The sequence below is a fragment of the Marmota monax genome, unplaced genomic scaffold, assembly GCF_021218885.2.
Source record: "Marmota monax isolate L192 unplaced genomic scaffold, Marmota_monax_Labrador192_F-V1.1 WCK01_AAM20220418_F8-fsc00040, whole genome shotgun sequence".
Taxonomy (NCBI): Eukaryota; Metazoa; Chordata; class Mammalia; order Rodentia; family Sciuridae; genus Marmota; species Marmota monax.
In genome coordinates this window covers 15,274,779-15,296,041 of record NW_026692782.1, presented here as the reverse complement: position 1 = coordinate 15,296,041, position 21,263 = coordinate 15,274,779, and positions in this window count along the sequence as shown.

The window sequence follows — 21,263 nt, the reverse complement described above, 5'->3', positions numbered from 1 at the left end:
ACATAGGAAATAGGCAAAACATATGAGCAGACATTACACTGAGGAGGATATATTGATGGCAAATAAACACTTAAAAAGATATTCAGCATCACTAGGCATTAAGGAAATACAAATTAAAATACAAGGAGAGAGATTCAAGATGGCAGAGTAGAGGAGGGCTGCATTTCTGTTTACTCTGTGGCTCAGTATTTAGAGGGACTATTGCTTCTCAGCAAGGTGGGTGAATGCACTGAGATTCAACATTGGATAGTCAGAGTCTTTTAGAGATTCAAAAACTTTGGAGCATTGCACAAAGAACAAGAAAGAATACATTGGCGCCAAGCCAGTTGCAGCAGTGTCAGGGGCGCTGGTTCACTGCAGAGGACAGGGATAATACAAACAGAGAGAAACACAATGGACAAATTTGGCACGGAAAAACATGTAGATCAGAAAAGCAGCTGAATGGCTGATCCAGAGGCTGCCCACTGATGAAAAACTACTCTGGGTTTCTCGACTGGTAAGTGAAGAGATGAAACAGGAGGCATCCTGAGGACAGCACACTGTGGCTTGCTGCTGTAGGATCCTGGGAGGTCACAGCAAACATCACCATTCTGTCCCAGCAGGTGTCTACCTCTCTCTCCCTCTAATCTGTTTTTCCCCATTTTTCCTCCTCCTTTATAGACGTCACTTGTTATATCTCTTCTGAAGTCTCTCTGCTCACATTTTGAACATTCCAACTTACTTTTACCTTCCTGTCATATTTTCTCCTCTCTTAATTAATTGTATTTTTAGCATCTTTTAGGACTACTTGGTTTATACAACTCCTGCCCCCACCATTCATGTTGTTGCAGGCTCATGACACCTGCTGCTCTTTACTTGAATGCCAGATCTAGTTCACAGCTGATTATTGGTTTTGGTGTTGGAATGGCTGACCTCATCCTTCCTGATTTTTGTGTTAATTAGTGTTGTAGATGTCACAGTAGGCACTAAGCTTTTATTTGAATGTTGCATATTGTTTGTTTTGGTTGCTGCTACTGTTTCTTTCTCCTCTCCCTTTTCAATTGAGGTTCTGGGGATCTACACGGACACAGGAATGTAGGGTGGAGACTCTGCTCCTGAACTAACCCCAAGAGACAGTACAACTTTCACCAACTACAAATTCACCACACTCAAATTTCTGTGCTATTTTAATACATAGTATAGAAGAGACAAAAAAAAAAAAAACAAAATAACAACCAAGCCCCAAGTAAGAATGGCTGGGGGAAGGGCCTCACATCCCACTCAAATACACCCACTCCTGTAGCAAAACTAGAAAGAATTATCACAAAGACTGTGGATACCACACTTCTGAGGGGGTCTCAATATAGATCACTCTAGGACATAGTAAAAAAAAAAAAAAAAAAAGACTGTCGCTATGATGACAGACCACATATACTGGTGGAAGAAAAATGTATCCCCAAAGATGCATAAAACCCAACACAGAAACACAAGAAATATGACACCTCCTAAAGTTCATAATTCACTAGCAACTGGCTCCAATGATATTGAAGTGAGTAAAATACCAGACAAAGAATTCAAAAGAATGATTATTTTTAAAAGATTAATGGATTCAGAGAAAACGCATGCAAACAAATGAATTAAGGAAGTCAGATATAAGATAAATGAGGAATTCAATAAGGAGAGGTTTTGAAAAAGAACCAAACATAAATCTTGGAAATGAAAGACACAATAAAATAAACAAAATTTTCAGTTGAACATCTAATAGAGTAGTCTATGCTAAGACAGAATCATAGCTAGAAGACAGAGTGACTGGCCTTTAACATTCAGACAATATTAAAGAAAACAAAATAAGTAACCATGACCAGAATATACAAGAACTTTGGGTCAAAATTAAAAGAACAAACTTAAGAATCACTGGAATTGAAGAAAGTAGTGAGATGAAAGCAAGTGGCATAGATAACCTCATCAAGGAAATAATAACAGAAAAATTTCCAAACCTTTAGATGGATAACCAGTTACAGGAGGCATTCAAAATTCCAAATAAACAAGACCAGAAAGAACCTCTCCATGACGCATTATAATCAAAATGCCTAAAATACAGAATAAGGATTGAATTTTTAAACCTTCAAGAAAAACATTCAGATTTAGAGGGAAGCCAATCAGAATTATTTCTGATTTCTGAGCATAAACTCTAGAATCCAGGAAGGCATGGAATGATGTGATCCAAATCCTGAAAGAAAATAACTGTTAACCAAGATTGCCATATCCAGCAAAATTAACCTTCAGAGTTGAATAAGAAATAAAAACCTTCCAAGACACATGACTACTAAGCCAGCACTACAGGTAAAATATCTAAATAAATACCTCATTTAGAAGAAATAAAAAGCAAATCACAGAGCTCACATATAGACAAATATTTTTTGAAGAGTAGCTTAGCAAATAAGAAAAAGGACCAAATTAAACATTAAAAATAAATAAAAATGGCAGGAATTAATAAACATCTCTCATAACTCTATAATAACATTCAATGTAAATGGTCTGAATTCTCCAAATGAAAGATGAAGACTGGCAGAATGGATTTAAAAACAACACCCATTAAAAAAATAAGAACTATATGCTGTTTGCAAGAGATTCATCTTACACACAAAGACAGCCACAGACTGAAAGTGAAAGTATGGAAATTGATGTACCATGCAAATGAAGCCTGAAAACAAGCAGGAAGAGCTCCTCTCATATCTATTTTGTTTATTTATTTTTATGTGGTGCTGAGGATCGAACCCAAGGCCTCGCACGTGCAAGGCGAGCGCTCTACCACTGAGCCACAACCCCAGCCCCTGGCTCTCCTCTCATATCTAACAAAGCAGACTTCAAGTCAAAATTAATCAGAAAAGACAAATGTCATTTTTTAACTGGTAAAGGGAATAATCCAACAGGAAGATAGAGTGATATTAAATATGTATGCCCCAAATATTGATGCACCTTATTACATAAAAAGACCCTACTCAAATTAAAGACGCAGACCCCTGCACAATAATTCTGAATGACTTCAACACAGTCCTTGCACCAATAGATAGTTCATCCAAACATAAACTCAGTAAAGACTCTTTGGACCTAAAAAAAAAAATTATAAAGTAAATAGATTTAACAGACATCTACAGAATATTTCATCCAACAACAGCTGAACATATTTTCTTCTCAGCTGCTAATGGAAGCTTCTCTAAAATGGACCATAAAGTATGCCACAAAACAATGCTTAGCAAATATAAAAACTTGATACAATTTCTCGCACTGTGTCTGATAATAATGGAATGGAAGGAAATTAGAAATCAATACCAAAAATACCTACAGAAACTGTATAAACATATGGAGATTAATGATGAATGGGTGGTGACATCAGGGGAGAAAACAATAAAAATAAAATATTGATGAGAAAAATTAAATACTAAAATTTACAGAAAGATATTCCATTATTTATGGATTAGAAGAATTAAAGTGGTTTAAATGTATATACTACCCAAAGTCATTTAAAAAGTCAATGTAATCCCCAAAAATTCCAATGGCATTTTCACAGAAATAGAAAAAGTCACAAAATTCATATGAAACCATTTTTAAAAGAAGCAAAATCCAAAGCAATCTTGAGCTAAAAAGAAGAAAGGTATGAGTATCATACTATCTTATTTCAAAACATAGTTCAAGCATAATGGTTCAAGCACAAATAAATGCATTAAACAATGGTACAGAATAAGGAACCCAGAAATTAGCCCATGTGTTTACAGTCCATTGATCTTTGATCAAGCTGCCAAGGACATAATCAACTCAGTTGGAAAAACTGAATCATCACATGCAGAAGAATGAAATTGAGTGCTCATCTCACCACACTCTGTTGGGACTCGCCTCAGCTCCAAAGACTAACTTCCCCATCTCCCAAGAAGAGTTGTCCAATGGTGAGCCCTGCTGGCTCACATGATCCTGCCATCCAATGGTGAGCCCTGCTGGCTCACATGATCCTGCCGTCCAATGGTGAGCCCTGCTGGCTCACATGATCCTTACCTACCAATCAAAAAGCACCCCATGCCAACTGTCAAACCCTTCAACCATTAAACTGTCATAACTGTCAAACCACCCTGGCTCTATAAATATGCAGAGCTGTTCCTCAATAAATGGGCATTTTCTCCGATGGAAAGCCTTGATCGTTCTTTCATTGGTGCCAAACTCAGGAGGGGGAAAGCCTCGCTGCTCGAGGGCCCCCTCTCTCAAGGCTTGCCGTCCTCGTCCACTCTTTTGAGCACTGCTGCTACTCACACAACACCGGCTCTTCAGTAGGTGAGTTCCCCTATCAGGTATCCAACTTCAGAGGGGCTTCGCAGGGGCTTTGACCGTGATCGTCCGTCAAACCTCTGACGCCCAGTCTGGAGGAGAGAACGCACCCCACCACGACCTTCATGGTCACGGTGGACTCTCTGGAACCTGGTTCATGAGCGGGAGGTACTGAGGGGTGGAAGAACAGGCACTCCCCTCCTTCCCTCCCTCCCTCTCTCTCTCTCTCTCTCTCAACCACCCTTGTCCCTCTCCTGACCTATGGGGGCCTCTTGTTCCCTCCCTGCAGACTCCCCCTTATTAAATTCTGCACACAAGATTGGCCTTACTATCAATTAGACAATCAAAGTCAATGGCCCCCAGGAGGATCCCTAGATCTCGCAATTCTCAGAGATCTGTTTAACTTCTGCGATTGTTCGAAAAAGTGGAAGGAGATGTTGAGGCTTTTTCTCACCCCTACCTATCCGGAAGATGAACCCCCTCCCTACCAACCTCCACCGTCGGCTTTGTCCAGCCCCTTAGGTGCTCCCCCTGACTCGGCCGACACCTTTAGTTCCCCCCAAACTAGGTCCCACTCCCTAGTCCCACAAACCATGGCCCCTTTAAGAGAGGTTGCTGGACCAGAGGGCATTATCCTGGTATATGTCCTGTTCTCTATGAATGACCCCATGCAACTCGAGCGAAGGTTGGGTTCATTCACCACAGAAGAGAGTTTCAATGGGTCCTCCAGGCTTATAGCCTCACATATGTTATTGGCTAATACTCTTCTTCTTGAGGAATGTACCAGAGTCTGGGAACTTGCCAGAGCCCATGTGGATGAAACTCACCCAGTTAATCCCAATCACCCTCCGGGGCCACTTGCTGCCCCAGATCAAACTCCCGACTGGGATTATAAAACACAAGCTGGCATACAGAGTAGGGACCGATTCTCTGCATGTATTATTGCTGGGCTCAAAACAGCGGTACGCAAGGCCGTCAATTTCCAAAAATTACAAGAGACCCCATTGGAATTTTTGGATTGGCTTACGAAAGCCCTTCAGCAGTAACCTAGATCCGGAAACCCCAGATGGCCATCATGTCCTTATGACATATTTCCTCTCACAGAGCTACCCCGACATCTGGGCCAAACTAAAAAAGCTCGAACAAGGCCCTGCCACCCCCTAGACTGAGCTCTTGGCGGTAGCCTTTAAGGATTTTATGCTCGCCCAGGCCCTGCAGGGTGCTTCCTTGGGTTGCTGCCCATCACTGAAAACCCCCCTGGGTGCCCGCTTCAAATGTGGCAAGGAGGGACATTGGGCCAGGGCATGCCCTGCACCATGCACTCTGAGTACTCCATGCCCTAAATGTCAACAAGGTCATTGGGGCTCTGACTGTCCTAGATCCCGTAGGAGGCCTATGGCCAGGGAACCCTCCAACCTTCTGGGCATGGCAATTGATTGACGGTACCTTGGGTCCTTGTCCCCGGCCATAATGATTAATAGACAGAAACCCAGGGTGTGGATTCAGGTGGATGGACGCAAGGTTGACTTTCTCCTTGACACCAGGTCTACCTTCTCAGTCCTGACAGAATTCTGGGGGCAAACAGTGCCTTCCACCTCTCTTATTGTCGGGGTAGGAGGAGACAATCTATCCAAGAAAGACTCCCCTATTACTCTGTTCCATAGACAACTTCCCATTCTCTCAGACGTTCCTACTTATGCCCCAATGTCCAATTCCTTTGCTCAGCAGAGATATTCTCTCTAAATTCAATACAACAATCAACATACGGGCTCCTGGCATCAGTCAGGCCCCAGAATCGGCCTGTTCATCTTTTCTGGCCCTTTTGGCAGAAGACTGGCCATTCTGCTCCACTTGTGAGGCTGACATGAAATACATACTAACCTGGTTGACCTGATTGTATGGGATACCCACACCCCCTCCACCATTTCCTGCCCACCAGTTAACATTCATCTCAAAGATCCTAACACCTTCCCCAATCAGTCTCAATACCCCCTGTCCACAAAAGCTCTTCTGGGCCTACAACCTATTATTCAGGACCTTCTTAGCAAGGGGTACCTCTGTCCTGCTCATTCCTCTTACTCCCATACTAGCACTAAAAAAGCCCAACGGGTCCTATCACTTAGTTCAGGACCTACAACTCATCAACACCTCCGTTAGGCCCATACATCCTTTGGTTCCTAACCCATACACCCTGCTGTCTCAGATTCCCCACACTGCCACCCACTTCTTGGTCATAGATTTATCTTTTTGCCTTTAACCTGGACTGTCCCTCCTCAGGGATTTCGAGATTAACCTGGACTGTCCCTCCTCAGGGATCTCGAGATAGTCCAACACCTGTTTGGACAAACCTTGGCCTCCGTTCTCCAATCTTTTTACCCCCAATGCCCCGAATCCACCCTCTTGCAATATGTTGATTATCATCCGGCAAATCTCTTTGCCCACCTGTGGGGAGGAAAGCCTTTAAGGCTACGGTGGCCCTCAGGGACTCCTTCCTTGGGCAGATTCCTAAAGTCCTAGTCCTCTCACCTTTAAGACTCAGCCGCTAGAGAGACACTTACCCTTCCTCTCTCTTGCCCTGCCTCTCCCCTCTTTCCGGCCCTGGGAGTATCCGGCCTCTCCAGGAGGGGTCCAGAAAAGCCTTGGCCAAGGTCTCCCACGGCTCCGGCTCCGTCCAGGACGAGAGCTTCTTCGACTGTCAGGATTCTGTGACGACCAATCTCTGCAGCTCAAACCTGCCACTTAGGCACTCCTGATTTTTTGACTCTAGCGGGGACGCCCCTTTTGCCAATAAATCAGTTTCCTCCTTCTCTGCGTCCTCTTCCCTCCTCCTTACAGGAGTAATGTGTCCTCTCTGCCGACTGACTCTCCCCTACAATGCCTCTTGGATCAAAAATAGCACCCGGGCCTGGCCCACTTATCCCTTAGACAACCAAAGCAGATGGCCCCTTTTTGGGTCCCTGGATCCCTCCATTCTAAGGGATCTCTTCCAGGCTTTCTTCTTGCTCCAATCCAATCCTGCTCTCTGCACTTCTTGCAAACCTCTACAAATTCTTCTAACGCTCAACAGATGACAGAGTTCTCCTACTTAATTTCTTGGCCTTAAAGGGATATCGGGCCTCCCACAAAAGGCCCAAATAGCATGTATCTAGGGTTCTCTATCTCTCAAGGGAAAAAGGCCATTACAGTAGACAGAAAATAGCTTATTTTGTCTATACCTACACCAAATGACTCTCCTTCTTGGGTTTGGCTGGTATAATCTGGCCAAGGGCCCCCAAGATGAACCCCTGCCCTCAGTGGTAGGAAAGCCCTTTACAATCCTTAAAAAGACCCTCCTCTGGGCACCCGCCCTGCATCTCCCTGACCTCTCCTGACCCTTCACCCTCTATGTAAAAACAGGGACAAAGTCTGGGCATTCTGGGTCAGGATGGCCCCACATTTGCACTAGTGGCCTACCTATCCAAACAGCTCCACCCCACCGTCAGGGGCTGGCCCCCATGCCTCAGAGCCCTAGCAGCAGCCCATGACCTCCAGAAAGAAGCTCACAAGCTTACCTTTGGCTCCCCGCTAACCATCTCATCTCCTCACCATCTAAAGGACTTCCTCACTTACAAGGGGCTACAGTCACTTCCTCCTTCCAGGGTTCTATCCCTCCTTGTCTCTCTTTGAAAATCCCTCCATCTCTTTTAAGGCTGCTCTCCATTAACCCTGCCTCCCTCCTCCCATCTTCTCCCTCACAAGATCCCTTCCACAAATGCCTGGAGGTATTAGAGACGATTTTACCCTGCCCTACCACCATTTCTGAGGGACCCCTGTCCTCTTCAGACCTCATCTGGTTCTCAGATGATAGCTCCTTTATACACGAAGGGGTTAAAGTGGCGGGGTATGCTGTCCTTTCCCTCTCATCCGTCATGGAGGCAAAATCTCTCCCACCCAATACCACCAACCAACAAGCTGAACTCAGAGCTGCCACAAGGGCATGTGAGCTAGCGGAGGGAAAAACCCTCTCCCTATATACAGATCTCCCATGCAGCATTTGGAAGAAAGGGGGCTACTGACCACCAGAGGGACGGCAGTCACTAATTCCACACTTATTTCTGGCCTACTATGAGCCTCCAGGCTGCCTTCCCAACTGGGAATAATCCATTGCAAGGCCCCAAACTGACTCCTCCCTTACTACTATGGGGAATTCCAAGGCCGATCAAGGGGCTCAGCTCAATAGCAAGAAAATCACCCAATTAACAAATGGATAAAGGGACCAAATAGGTATTTCTCAAAGGAAGGCATATAAGTGACCAAAAACTATATGATAAAAAAGTTAAACATTACAAATGTGCAAACTAATGCCACAATGAAATGTCATCTCACATTTGTCAGAATGGCTATTATCAAGGAGATGAAAGATAACAAGTATTAATGAGATGTGGGGAAAAAGGGACCCCTTCTACACTGTTGGCAGGAATGTCAACAAAATGAAGTTCCTCCAAACATTAAAAATAAAATTACCATATGCTCCAGCAATTCTACTTCTAGGTGTACATCCAAAGAATTTGGCAGCGTGTTGAAGAGCTTCAGCTTTAGACACAATAGTCAAGTTATGAAATCAAACTAAGTGTCCATCCATGAATGAATGGATAAAGAAAATATGGTATGCATACACATGACTTCAATATTAAAAAGGAAAAAATGTGCTATTTGGAGCAGCATGGTAGAAATTGGGGGGCATAACACCAAGTGAAATGAGCCAGGTACAGAAAGATAAATACCAAATAATCTTATGTGTGGAAGCTAAAACAATCATATTCATAGGAATAGGGAATATAAAACTATTTCCAAAGGCTAGAGGCTGGGGGTAATGGAACGTTGTGTTGGTCAAGGCACCACGTTTCCATTGGACAGGAGGAAGGTATTTCTGTTTTGCTTTGCTTTCTTTTCTTTTGTTTGCAGTCTAGTGCTCAGCATGAAGTTAAAAGGAATGTACTGTACATGTCAGAATGGCTAAGAGAATAAATTTCAAATGTTCTTATCACAAAAGGGCAAGTATTTCAACTGATGGATACATTGATTAACTGTTTAATCATTCTACATTTATGCATACAGCATTCCATCTCTTTGTACCACATAGGTATATACAATTAAAATTCCTCAAGTTACAATTGTAAATCTGTATTTAAAAACTAATCTTTTAAAAATCCTGGCAGAAATTACACTATGTCTAGAACTTAGTATAAAAAGAAGGACTTATCAAGACTCCTAAGATGTAGCTAATGGGACACTTAGAAATGAATTTATAGTTATAAATGCATTTTAAAATGCAAGGTTTGGAATCAGTTATTCAACACAAATGACTAAGAGATTAATGGTAGGATAAACCAAAGGTGGTAAAAGGAAAGAAGGAAAATAAAGATAATGACAGATTCTAATTTTGTAGAATAAAAATATGCAAAAACTACAAGATATGATCAACAAAATTGCAATTGGTGTTTTGACAAGTCACTGCTACATTGTAGAATAAATTAAACAAGAAGCATTTAAACAATATTAGGACTAAAAAAGGCATAATGAGACATAAAAATAGAGTACATGTTTTAGAAGTTGTACAAAGTTGTGAAAATGAATATGCCAATAATTATAAGGAGTTAGATTAAAATAGAGAAAAGCATAACAAAAAGGACAATAGAACTTATAAGCAACATCTCCCCTGCCCCTTAAAAAGGCATTAGGCCCAAGTATTTCATAATGAATTTAGTTGGTTTGCACAAAATCCAAATAACAGAAGTTTAACCATTAGTTTAAACTGCCAGAGAACAGAAAGAAAGGGAAATCTAGATTTTTTTGTTTTGTTTTCTTAGTACAATTTTAATTCTAGTCAGGACAAAGACAACATGAAAAAAGAAACCCATAATCCAAGCTTACTAGAAAATGTCAGTGGAAAGAACTTCTAAATAAATTACAAGAAAATTAAAGAAAAAATGTAAAAGAAAACATTATATTGGCTTAAAGAACCAACTTCCTCAACAAGACTCCTAAAGCACAAGAAGTAAACTCAAGAATCAGTAAATGGAATGGTATCAAACTAAAAAGCTTCTTCACTGCAAAGGAAACAATCAAGAATGTAAACAGAAATTTTAAAAAAAAGAATGTAAACAGAGAGCCTACAGAATAGGAGAAAATCTTTACCATCTGCACCTCAGATATAGTGTTAATCTCCAGGATATACAAATAACTCAAAAAACTCAACATCAACAAAAAACAAAACAATAACCCAAACAATAAATGGGCAAAGGAACTGAACAAACACTTCACAGAAGAAGAAATATGAAGGGTCAACAAATGAATGAAACAATGTTCAACATCTCTAGCAATTTGAGAAATGCAAATCAAAACTACACTGAGATTTCATCTCATTCCAGTTAGAATGGCAATCTTCAAGAATACAGGCAACAACAAATGTTGGCAAGGAACTGGTGAAAAAGGCACACTCATACATTGCTGGTGGGAATGCAAATTGGTGCAACCAATATAGAAAGCAGTATGAAGATTCCTTCAAAAACTTGGAATGGAACCACCATTTGATCTAGTTATCCTACTCCTCAATTTATACCCAAAGGACTTAAAATCAGCATACTGCAGTGATGAAGCCACATCAATGTTTATAGCAGCTCAATTCACAACAGCCAAGCTATGGAACCAACCTAGGTGCTCTTCAGCAGATGAATGGATAAAGAAAATGTGGTATATATACTCACAATGAAATATAACTCAGCCATAAAGAAGGATGAAATTATAATATTTCTCAGTAAGTGGATGGAACTTGAGAATATCATGCTAAGTGAAATAAGCCAGTCCCCCAAAAAACAAAGGCTGAATGTTATCTCTGATATGTGCATACTGACTCACAACAAGGGAGGGTGGGGATTGGAAGAATAAAAGTTCATTGAATTAGACAAAGGGGGATGAAGGGAAAGGAAGGGAGGGGAGAAACAGTAGAATTAATCATTCACAACTTTCCTATCCTTGTATATGAATACATGACCAGGGTAACTCCACCTCATGTACAACCACAAGAATAAGATCCCAATTAGAATAAGTAACACTCCATGTATTTATAATATGCCAAAATACACTCTACTGTCATGTATATCTAAAATGAACAAATAATATTTTTTAAAAAACATTATATTGGGCTCGGGATGTGGCTCAAGTGGTAGCGCGCTCGCCTGGCATGCATGAGGCACTGGGTTCGATCCTCAGCACCACATAAAAATAAAATAAAGATATTGTGTCCACCTAAAACTAAAAAATAAATATTTTTTAAAAACCATTATATTAAGTCCAACTTGTATTCATGTCAGAAGTAGAAGAATGATTCATTACCAAAAAATCCATGTAATTCACCACATCAATATATTAAAGTGAAGAATTTCATAATCATCTCAAGAATTACAAGAATAAAAAATCATAAATAAATGGGAATTTATTTAAATAAGATTGTTTATCAAAAGACATAAAAATATCAAACCAAACTCTAGAAGCATTAAGATCAGAGCAAGAATGTCCATAATCATCCTAAAATTCAGCATTATCCTGGAGCTTATGTACACAAAAGTATAAGAAATCAGGAAGAATAAGAATTTTCAAAAGATAGATGAAATTATTAGTATAGATAGTTGTTTTTATAGAAAATTAAAGATAATTTATAAGTTAAAAATTGACTGAAATATCCAATTTTACTTTCTTGAGGTGCCAGAGGGCCGTTTGAGACTGGCAAAACAGCTGGATAATTAAGAGGCACGCTCTTAGAGAGAAGACAGTCACCAAAGACGTGAACCTAGAACCTAGATATGATCTGCCAAATTATTGATTGTCTGCTGAATTATTGTGACACATGGAGATTCCAAGGAACTCTGAAAACTAAGCTGAAATCTACAAAGGCAAATTGCAGCTGAGTTGACGTCATTGTTAGGGGGAGAAAACTTAGAGTTGGAGGCACATTAATTGCTTGCTGGAACAAAAGTCACACACTTAAAAAGAACATAACCAAATACAAAGTCCTCAAAATGTACTAACCACAATTTCCAGCATCGAACAAGAATAACTTAGCACTGGGAGGAACATGGAAATATGACCTCTGTTCAGAGAGGAAAAGCAGTGAGTAGGAACTAACTCTATGTCTCCTCAGTGTTGAACTAAGAAAAGACTTTAAAACGACCATCATAAATAAAGTCAAGTATTTCAAGGACAGTCCCAGTAATGAATGGTTAAGGTACATTAACAGGGAAGATAAAATAAAAACTACTATAAAGAAGAAACAAATAGGAATTCTGGGAATAAAAAAAAAAAGTCCATTAACAAATTAAAAATCATTAGATAATCTAGCAGAATTTTGGAAACAGGCAGAAAAAGAAAGAATAAATTTGAAAATTGGTCCATAGAAACTACCCAGACTAAAAAAAAAAAAAACCGAGAAGGGAAAAAATAGAAGAAAATGAACACAAACTGAGTGACAATGTGGGACACCACCAAGAAGCTTAACCCAGTGAAATTAGAATTCCTCAGACAGGAAAAGAGGGAGCAGGCCGCAGGAAAAATATTTAAGAGATGATGATTAAAATTTCCCAAAGGAAGTTAAAAAACAAAACAAAAACCCTAAATTTACAAATCAAGAAGGTCAATAGGATAAATACAAACAAAGCCACAAACACAGCATAGAAAAGCTATGAAACTCAAAGGAGAAGAAAAAAATCTTAAAATTAGGAAGAGAAAAAGGATGCATTACCTTCAGGGAAACGGAGATAGAAAATTTCTCCAGAACAGTGGAGGCCAGAGCACCAGAATGTGTGTACTCTGGAAAACCATCTTGGACTACATTTTAAATATTTTCTTTGGATAAAAGTTATAATTCAGCATTGCTCCTTTTTTCCTCTTATCATGCTGAAGTATTGAATATTGAAATAGTTTAATAACTTGGAAATTTTTTTTTTACAAGTTCTATTTTTGGTGTCATATTTAAATTATCCAAAGTCCAAGCATCATCAGTAGGACTTTCACTAACCTTTCTCCCGTTGAAACTCATCAGTCATATTATTCCCACTGCTATCCTGGCCAGCACAGGAAGCAATAAAATGACTATCTTGCCATGAAGTTTAAGATCAATAGTAATTTTGAACATTTTAGTTTCTCAAATATTGACCCATTATCATTAATACCCGGATTATCCATCTCACGATTTCTGTCATAGACCAATGGTAGCTACAGAATTTCTACAGATGGGAACCAAGAGGTGCAAATCTGGTAAGAGAAGGACAGTGGGAATCTCACCTAGATGTTGATTGGCATAAGCAAATGCCATTTTAAACTTAGATTTTTGTGTTTGGGGCATAGTCACACCTAGAGCACTGATGGCAATCAGTCCACTTTGTTCATTTAAACTAGTGCTTAATGTACTTCACTAAAAATTTACTTGCTTTCTTATATTTTAGAAATTCACTGATCACTGAAAATATCAGACAGATGCTAAGGATTCTCAGTTTTCAAGACTCTTTTTTTCAAGTTTTTCTCAGTTGATAATGTAACACTTCTTTCAAGGATTCTCCAGTGACAAGTGGTGCTAAAACCAATTGCCTGGACTTCTGACGTTTTTTTCTTGTAGGCTTATTAAAATCTCCTTCATTGGGTTCACTTGATTGCTACAATGGAATAGGAAAAAAATGATAAAGGTGGTTTCAGAAAAAAAAAAAACAGTAAAATTCATTTGCTTGCTGGCTTGCTTTTTCTGATACTGGACAGAAGAACAACAGCATCTTATCAATTTATGTCCCATGTTTTCCAGAAAGTAAAGAAACTGCATCATTGGCAGTTATATTAACAGGACTGGATAAAAACTATGGATATTGATCCAGAACTCAAGCTTATCCTTCAGTAAGAGAGAGGGGAAAATCACTCTCATTTCAAGCCTGAATGCGGTATTATTTGCTGAACTGCAGTCAGAGGAAATTCAGGGGCTGCTCCTTCCAATGCTCCTGCTACAAAGTTGCCCTTTCTAATAGAATTTAAAATGTATGCAAATACATTTTAAATTCTATTAGAATTTAAAAGAATTCTCATCTACTTCCTGGGAGTTCATTTCAGTCCGATCACAGGTCCAAAGTGTAGAAGGTAAATTCTCTGAAAGAAGAAGTAGGCAAGGGTCCTTTCATGAGCTCAGCCATCCTGACTCAGAGGAAAATCACCAGTGCACAAACCTATAAACTCCTGTAAGATATACACAAAATAGGGGCAGATCCAGTTCATAGATTACCCACAGATAGATAACTGTTATGGTGTGTTGACAGAGAACTTATGTGGAGACCCTCTCTTTTAGATAAACTCAGGAAGTCTTTCCTGTAAATGTCTATGACAGGAAGGAATGACAACAAACATCATCACAAGATGTCAACATCCTAAATTTATGTATTAATCTCAGTCCTCCAAGAAACAGGTACCAAGATATGACTAATCATATAAAAAAAATTACTGGGGAAAACCTGTGAAAGAAAAGGAAGAGGTAATTGGAGAAAGACCAATGGTAGCTACAGAGCACCAGAAAGCAAGGAATCTCCAGACTATGAAGTGAGTTGAGATCCTGAAGAAGGGGGAAAGGAAGGAGGGAAGGGGGGGGGGTGTTAAACTTGCAGTTGCATGCAAGTTTTAGCAAGTTTGAGACAATTGCCCTTTCGGGAAATCCTGCATCTTGCCATAACTTGTCTATGTTAGAACCTCTGCCACACCCAGCCACTGATTGGGAACAGTGCAAAGGATGTGTGGTATGAGCCGAGAATAGAATCTGAAGGATAAAATCTAAGACTGTCAGTCAACTAAGTTTCCTGCTGCAGGAGATCCAAGTGGCACATTTTCATGGCCACCATAATATATAAGGAGTCCTTAGAAATCAATAAGATAAAAGGGGAAGGCTCCAGTATGAATCGGCAATGAACACTATACCAAATTGTCTATCAGCCACTCAACCATTTCCCCCCTCTGTTCTCATGCCCAGATTGCAATGACTAGAAGAGTTTCTTCCATCGGGATCCTGGGTCACACTCCACCAATGACAGGATTCCTGTGAGACTCTAGGAGTGTAAGAAGCCACACTGTACCTGGGTGCTGCAGGTAGAGACTCTAATCAACAGGGGGCAGGAGGTTTTGCCCTGGACACCTGGGTGCTCTCCACAGCACTGGTGCCTGAGGCAGCAGAATGCACCACGTCTTTCTAGATATTTCTGCATGTCTGGATTTTCTTGAAAGCAAGTAGCAGCTTTTCCTGGTCTCTTTCCTAATCATTTCATAAACTTCTAATTCTTCATATTAAATCACTTCCTGCTTAAAATACTTTAGCTGTTTCTGACCAAATCCTTATTGACAGAAACATTGATTAGAAAATTACAACAAATGGAAATAAATGTATGGATACACAATCATCATTTAAACATACAAATATGAAATTAGATATTGCTTTTATTTATCAAATAAGCTAAGGTTTATTTCATTTGTATATAATTACATACTTGTCTGTTTTGTTATAAATACCCAAAGTTGGCAAGACACACATACACACACACACACACACACATTCGGCCATACTACCTCCTAGCAGTTATGTTTTATTGCCTTCTAGAAGGCAAGATTATTATAGGCTTTTACATGTTCATAATCTGTAATCCTCTAATTACAGTTGTGGAAATTGATCTTAAGAAAAAACCTGAGAGTACAATATTAACATATAAGAGTATTTGTCATAGCATAAGTCAAAAAGTTATAGGTCAGACACTTTTTTAAAAACTTAACTATCTAGATACCTAAATTTATCGTACTGTCTTAGCCCATTCAAGCTACTTTTGTGAATGTCCTAAACCAAGTTATTTATAAACAACAGAAATTTATTGCTTACCATTCTGGGAACTGGGATGTTCACGATCAAAGTGCCAGCCAGTTTGGTGTCTGGGGGGGACCTGTTCCTCATAGATGGCACTTGTAGGTTTCCTCTCATGGCAGAGAGACAAGAAGCTCCTCATAGCTCTTTTATAAGGGCACAAACCCAACCACTTTCCAAAGTCCCATCACCTTGGGAGTTTAGCTTGAGAACTGGGGAGCGGGGAGCAAACATTGGGACAATAGCATGTTCATAGAACGGAACTGCTGTGCAGCTATTATGAATCATGCTTTGGTACAAATTTAAAATATGAGAATGAGTTCGTAAAATTCAGAAGTGGAAAAGTAAGATGTGTAGTTAAGGATGCAGCACGATGACTATATTGCATATAAAGTATATGATAAGTTTTATACCCACACACATAATAAATGTATGCATTTCACACTTTGCCAAACATGGAATGCGACAAATATTTAACTGTGGCTATTTGTTCAGTGGTAGGATTGCAGATAATTTTTATTTTATGTATTTCTGATTTTTAAAAATGTACCATAAATGGCATGCATTTTATAACCAAATATAGGTCATAAACATTTTAATGTGCCTTATAACATTGTAACAGTCCATCAGGAGGTAAAGAAATGAGGATGCATTTCTACCCTTGGTACACATATTGATTTAGGTCTTTTACTTCCCTTTCAGATAACGTTTTACAATTTGAGAGAATTCAGTTGATACAGCTCAACTCACACGCGCTATGCAAGAGAAAAGTGACCTCATCGGCTAAGGCTGAGCTAACTCCCTATTCTCACCATGATATTTATATAGTGTCCTGATGCCATGATGCTAACAGATTAGAAGCAAGCTCTATTCTTGGAGCAACAGGAATTTGGTCAAATAATGCCAAAGATGGGATTATTGTCTCATCAAAGCCTTCCATCAGCATTGTCTTTCTTGCCCTGTGCAGTTTTCTCAGTTCAATAAAGGATTAGAACACAATGCCTGTTTGGAGAATTGTGATTTGATACTGCATCAATATCTTTCTGAGAGGTGTTTTTCATTTTCCTCCCACTGTTACTTTTTAAGCCTTAGGAGAATTAGTTGAAAAGCCAGGTCTTTTGGTGGATGCTAACATTAAGCCCTCTACTTTGTCACTTGGAATCATAAATCCCAGAAAACAGCTCCTAATTCCATTTCATGTTGTTTTCTTAGAAAATGATTGACAGGTTCCTTTTATTTTTTTAAACCTCGACACACCTCCTGCACTTGCTGACTTTCTAGCAGTCATTTACAGAGCTCTGCTCCTCAAAGGCATCAGGTGTGTGTTGATTGCCCAGCCTTCTTCTCCAATTAGGCTGGTTCATCCAGTGTCTCTGAACACACACACCACACACCACACACACACACACACACACACACACACACGATGAGGCTACTATCATACTCCCCACTTTTGTCCACTGAACTGAAATCCTGCAAGCATTGAATCAAGCAAGATCATCCCATGAACCTTCCTAGAATTTCTCCTAATTTGGATTTCTCAGCAGCCATCACAACTGAAGTCTACAGAGTAGTGCACTTAGACCCAGGCAAGATGGGCCCCTGGATTTTAGGCTTTAGAGCTCAGGTATGACTCCTTTTGGCCATGGCCTTCCCTTTGGGACAAAAAGGTCCATAGACTTAAATGATATGCCTGCCTGGAGCCTGTACCCTCCCTTCTGGACCATGCTGTGGGCCCCAGAATCCCCTGCCCCAATGGCCACATAGTCTCTCTCAGGGATTTCATGCCTTTTACTTGGGTCCATCCCTCTGAACAGACAATATCACAAGTGCATGATTCTCCAAGGTCCAAGGCCCAAGGGTCAGGTATCCAGATGTGTGGACCGAGGTATTCCGGTACATTCACATGGTCCCTCAAGATGTCAGACTAGGGGGCAATGTGAAGGAGAAGCAGTCAGTGCCCAGAGCCAGCTTTCCCAGCTCTGCCATACTGAGTCTTCCTGATTTTACCATTAGGCCCCAACATAACACTCAGGCTATTTAGCACATTCTCCAGCTGAATTTACTAGTGTTCATGGGCACCCTGAGTTAGAAATAGATTTCATTTTAAAGTAACACAGAAACATAGCAGAAAGAGAAAGGGTTAATAAGATTAAAAATAAAGGAGGTAATAAGCAGTATGAGCTGCATTCTTGAGAGATGATTTCATGTAACCCCCTAACAACTGTGTGGAGTTTCATTGTCTCCCTTTCAAAATTAGGAAACTAAGGCTGAAAAGAGCTGGCTGAGTTTTGCCATGGTCTCACAGGAGGGGACAGCATCTTCTTGACACCACAGCCCAATCTGTCTTCATTGAACCCTCCCAGGTTCTAGCTCAGACGTCTCCTAGATGTCCATGTCAAACACACTTCAGAGAGTAACCAGCAGATACGAGTTTCCTGTTTGTGTGTGTTGTGGTTAGCAACTGGAAAGTTGGTTCTAAAAAGTTCATTTTGCAAAGGCTGATGCTCACAGGCTGGAGAGCAGATTTAGAAGATTCGTGGTGGCATAAAGGTGGCTCTTCCTGTCTTGGGATCAGCTAATTAGTTATTGAAGGTGGTATATTCTAACTTTGGAGAGATGGAAGATTGGGAGTTTCAAAAACCTTTGCAGATGTTGACCTTGCAGAGCTGAGCAAGTGTCAGTTTTTTTTTTTCTTCTTGCAAATAGTACAACTTTCCTTATCTACCATGGAACAGATCTTAATAGAGGACAGACGTTTGTGGCATGAGGTTAGTGAATCTTAAACTAAACAATGTATGTCCCTTGGGTGTGTGGGATTTCTGAAGAAGAGACTTTATGCACATATTTAAAAGTAGCAGGAAATTATAGAGCAGCCTCCTTCACCTGAGGGGACTGAATCCCAGAGGGAGCTGGTGACTTAGCCAAGAGAATAAGTAAGAGCTAGAAGGACAGGTCTCTTTCCATTCCTCCAGGGTACTCCTTCTATAGCCTAAAATGCAGCTGATGGCTGACTAAGCCATGTGTGTATATATTTTTTAAATAATGCTAAAGTCCAATCAAATGTGGTAAGTGTGGATACTACACCTATAGATGTGGATGTGAGGAGACTATGTACAAAAGAAAAGAACATTTAACTATTAGGTCTTCAAGGACAAATGCTCCCCACCCTGAGCCTTCCAGGGACATTCTTCTGAATCATTGAAGATTGATTGCTGTAAGAGCTTTCAAACCCTTATCTCACTAGGAAAAGGTCTTAATGTTGATAAATTTAAGTACATACCACTGCTTTGTTGTTAGGTTTATGGGAACCTTGTAAATACTTTAAGAATGCTTTGCTTTGTGTGAATCCATAAAAATGAAAGAATATGACCTAGGAGGGAGGAATTGAAGTAGGAAAAAAATCTTATTTCTTTTTAATGTTCTGAAATACATGTGGCTTTATTCAACCATAAGGTAAACAGAGCATGGAATTTATCAGGAAAAAAAAGTCAAGAAGACTGGTTGTGCAGCTTTTCTTATTTCAGATATTAATGAATCAAAGAGAAGTAAAATTTCTATTTACCTGAAGATATTAGATGTCTGATATTTAAGAACATTTCTATATTCTCATTTTATTTTACATTCCTGGAAATGTAGTTTTTCCAAACTTTTTATTGGTACATTATAGTTGTACATAATGGTGGGATTGTTATGTATTCATACATTCACACAGTGTAATAATAGAGTTTGGCCAATATCATTCCCCATTCTCTCTCTCTCTCTCTCTCTCTCTCTCTCTCTCTCTCTCTCTCTCTCTCTCTCTCTCTCTCTCTCTCGGTGGTGCAAGCACTCTACCAACTGAGCTATATCCCCAGCCCTATTTGCATTCTCAACCCTTCTCCCCCCCCTGGTCCCTTTACCCTACTGATCTCCCTTTGATTTTCATGAAATGCCCCCCCTTCCTTTTCCTTTTTCCTCTCTAGCTTCCACATAAGAGAGAAAACATACAGCCCTTGGCTTTCTGAGTTTGAGCTTATTTTCTGAACATAATGTTCTCAAGTTCTATCCATTTTCCTGCAAATGACATCATTTTATTCTTCTTTATATACCACGTTTTCTTTATCTTTTCATCCGTTGACAAACACCTAGGCTGGTCCCATAGTTTGTTTATTATGAATTTTGCTGCTGTAAACACGGGTATGCATTTATCACTGTAGTATGATAATTTTAACTCTTTAGGATAAATACAGGGGTGTGGTATAGCTGGGTCATATGATGGTTCCCTGCCTAGTCTTTTGAAAACACTTCACACTGATTTCCATAGCTCTCTTAATTAATTTACAATCCCATCAACAGTGTAAAAGAATTCGTTTTTCTCCACGTCCTCTCCAGCATTTACCATTTTTTGTATCTTTTTTATTTTTATTTGTTCTTTCTAGTTATGCATGACAGTAGTCCATTTTGATATAATTATACAAGCATAGAATATATTTTATTCTAATTAGGAACCCAGTCTTGTTGTGATGATGCTGAGACATGACTGCCATTCTGACAGGGGATGAAATCTCAGTGTATATGGCTTTTACTTTGCATTTCCCTAATTGCTAAAGATGTTGAGCATTTTTTCATATATTTGTTGGCCATTGTATTTCTTTTGTGACTGTTTAGCTTATTTGCCCATTTATTAATTGGGTTATCTGGGGGGTTTTGGTGTTAAGTTTTTTGAGTTCTTTATATATTCTGGATATTAATCCTCCATCAGAAAAGTAGCAAAGATTTTCTCCCATCCTGTAATTTCTCTCTTCACATTCTTAATTGTTTCCTTGGCAGTGTAGAAGCTTTTTAATTTTATGTCATCCCATTTACTAACTTGACATTATCCTGGAAATATCATTTTATCACAATAAAATTTATGGAATTTTATCTGATTTTACTTGCTTTCAAAAATATCTACAAATAATTTACCTGTATATTTGGCATAACAACATGCTTGTTGATTTTAACAACCCTAGGCCACATTTTAAATAAAGTAACTTTTCTAGGGATTTCTGTGAACACATCATATACACAGTAATGC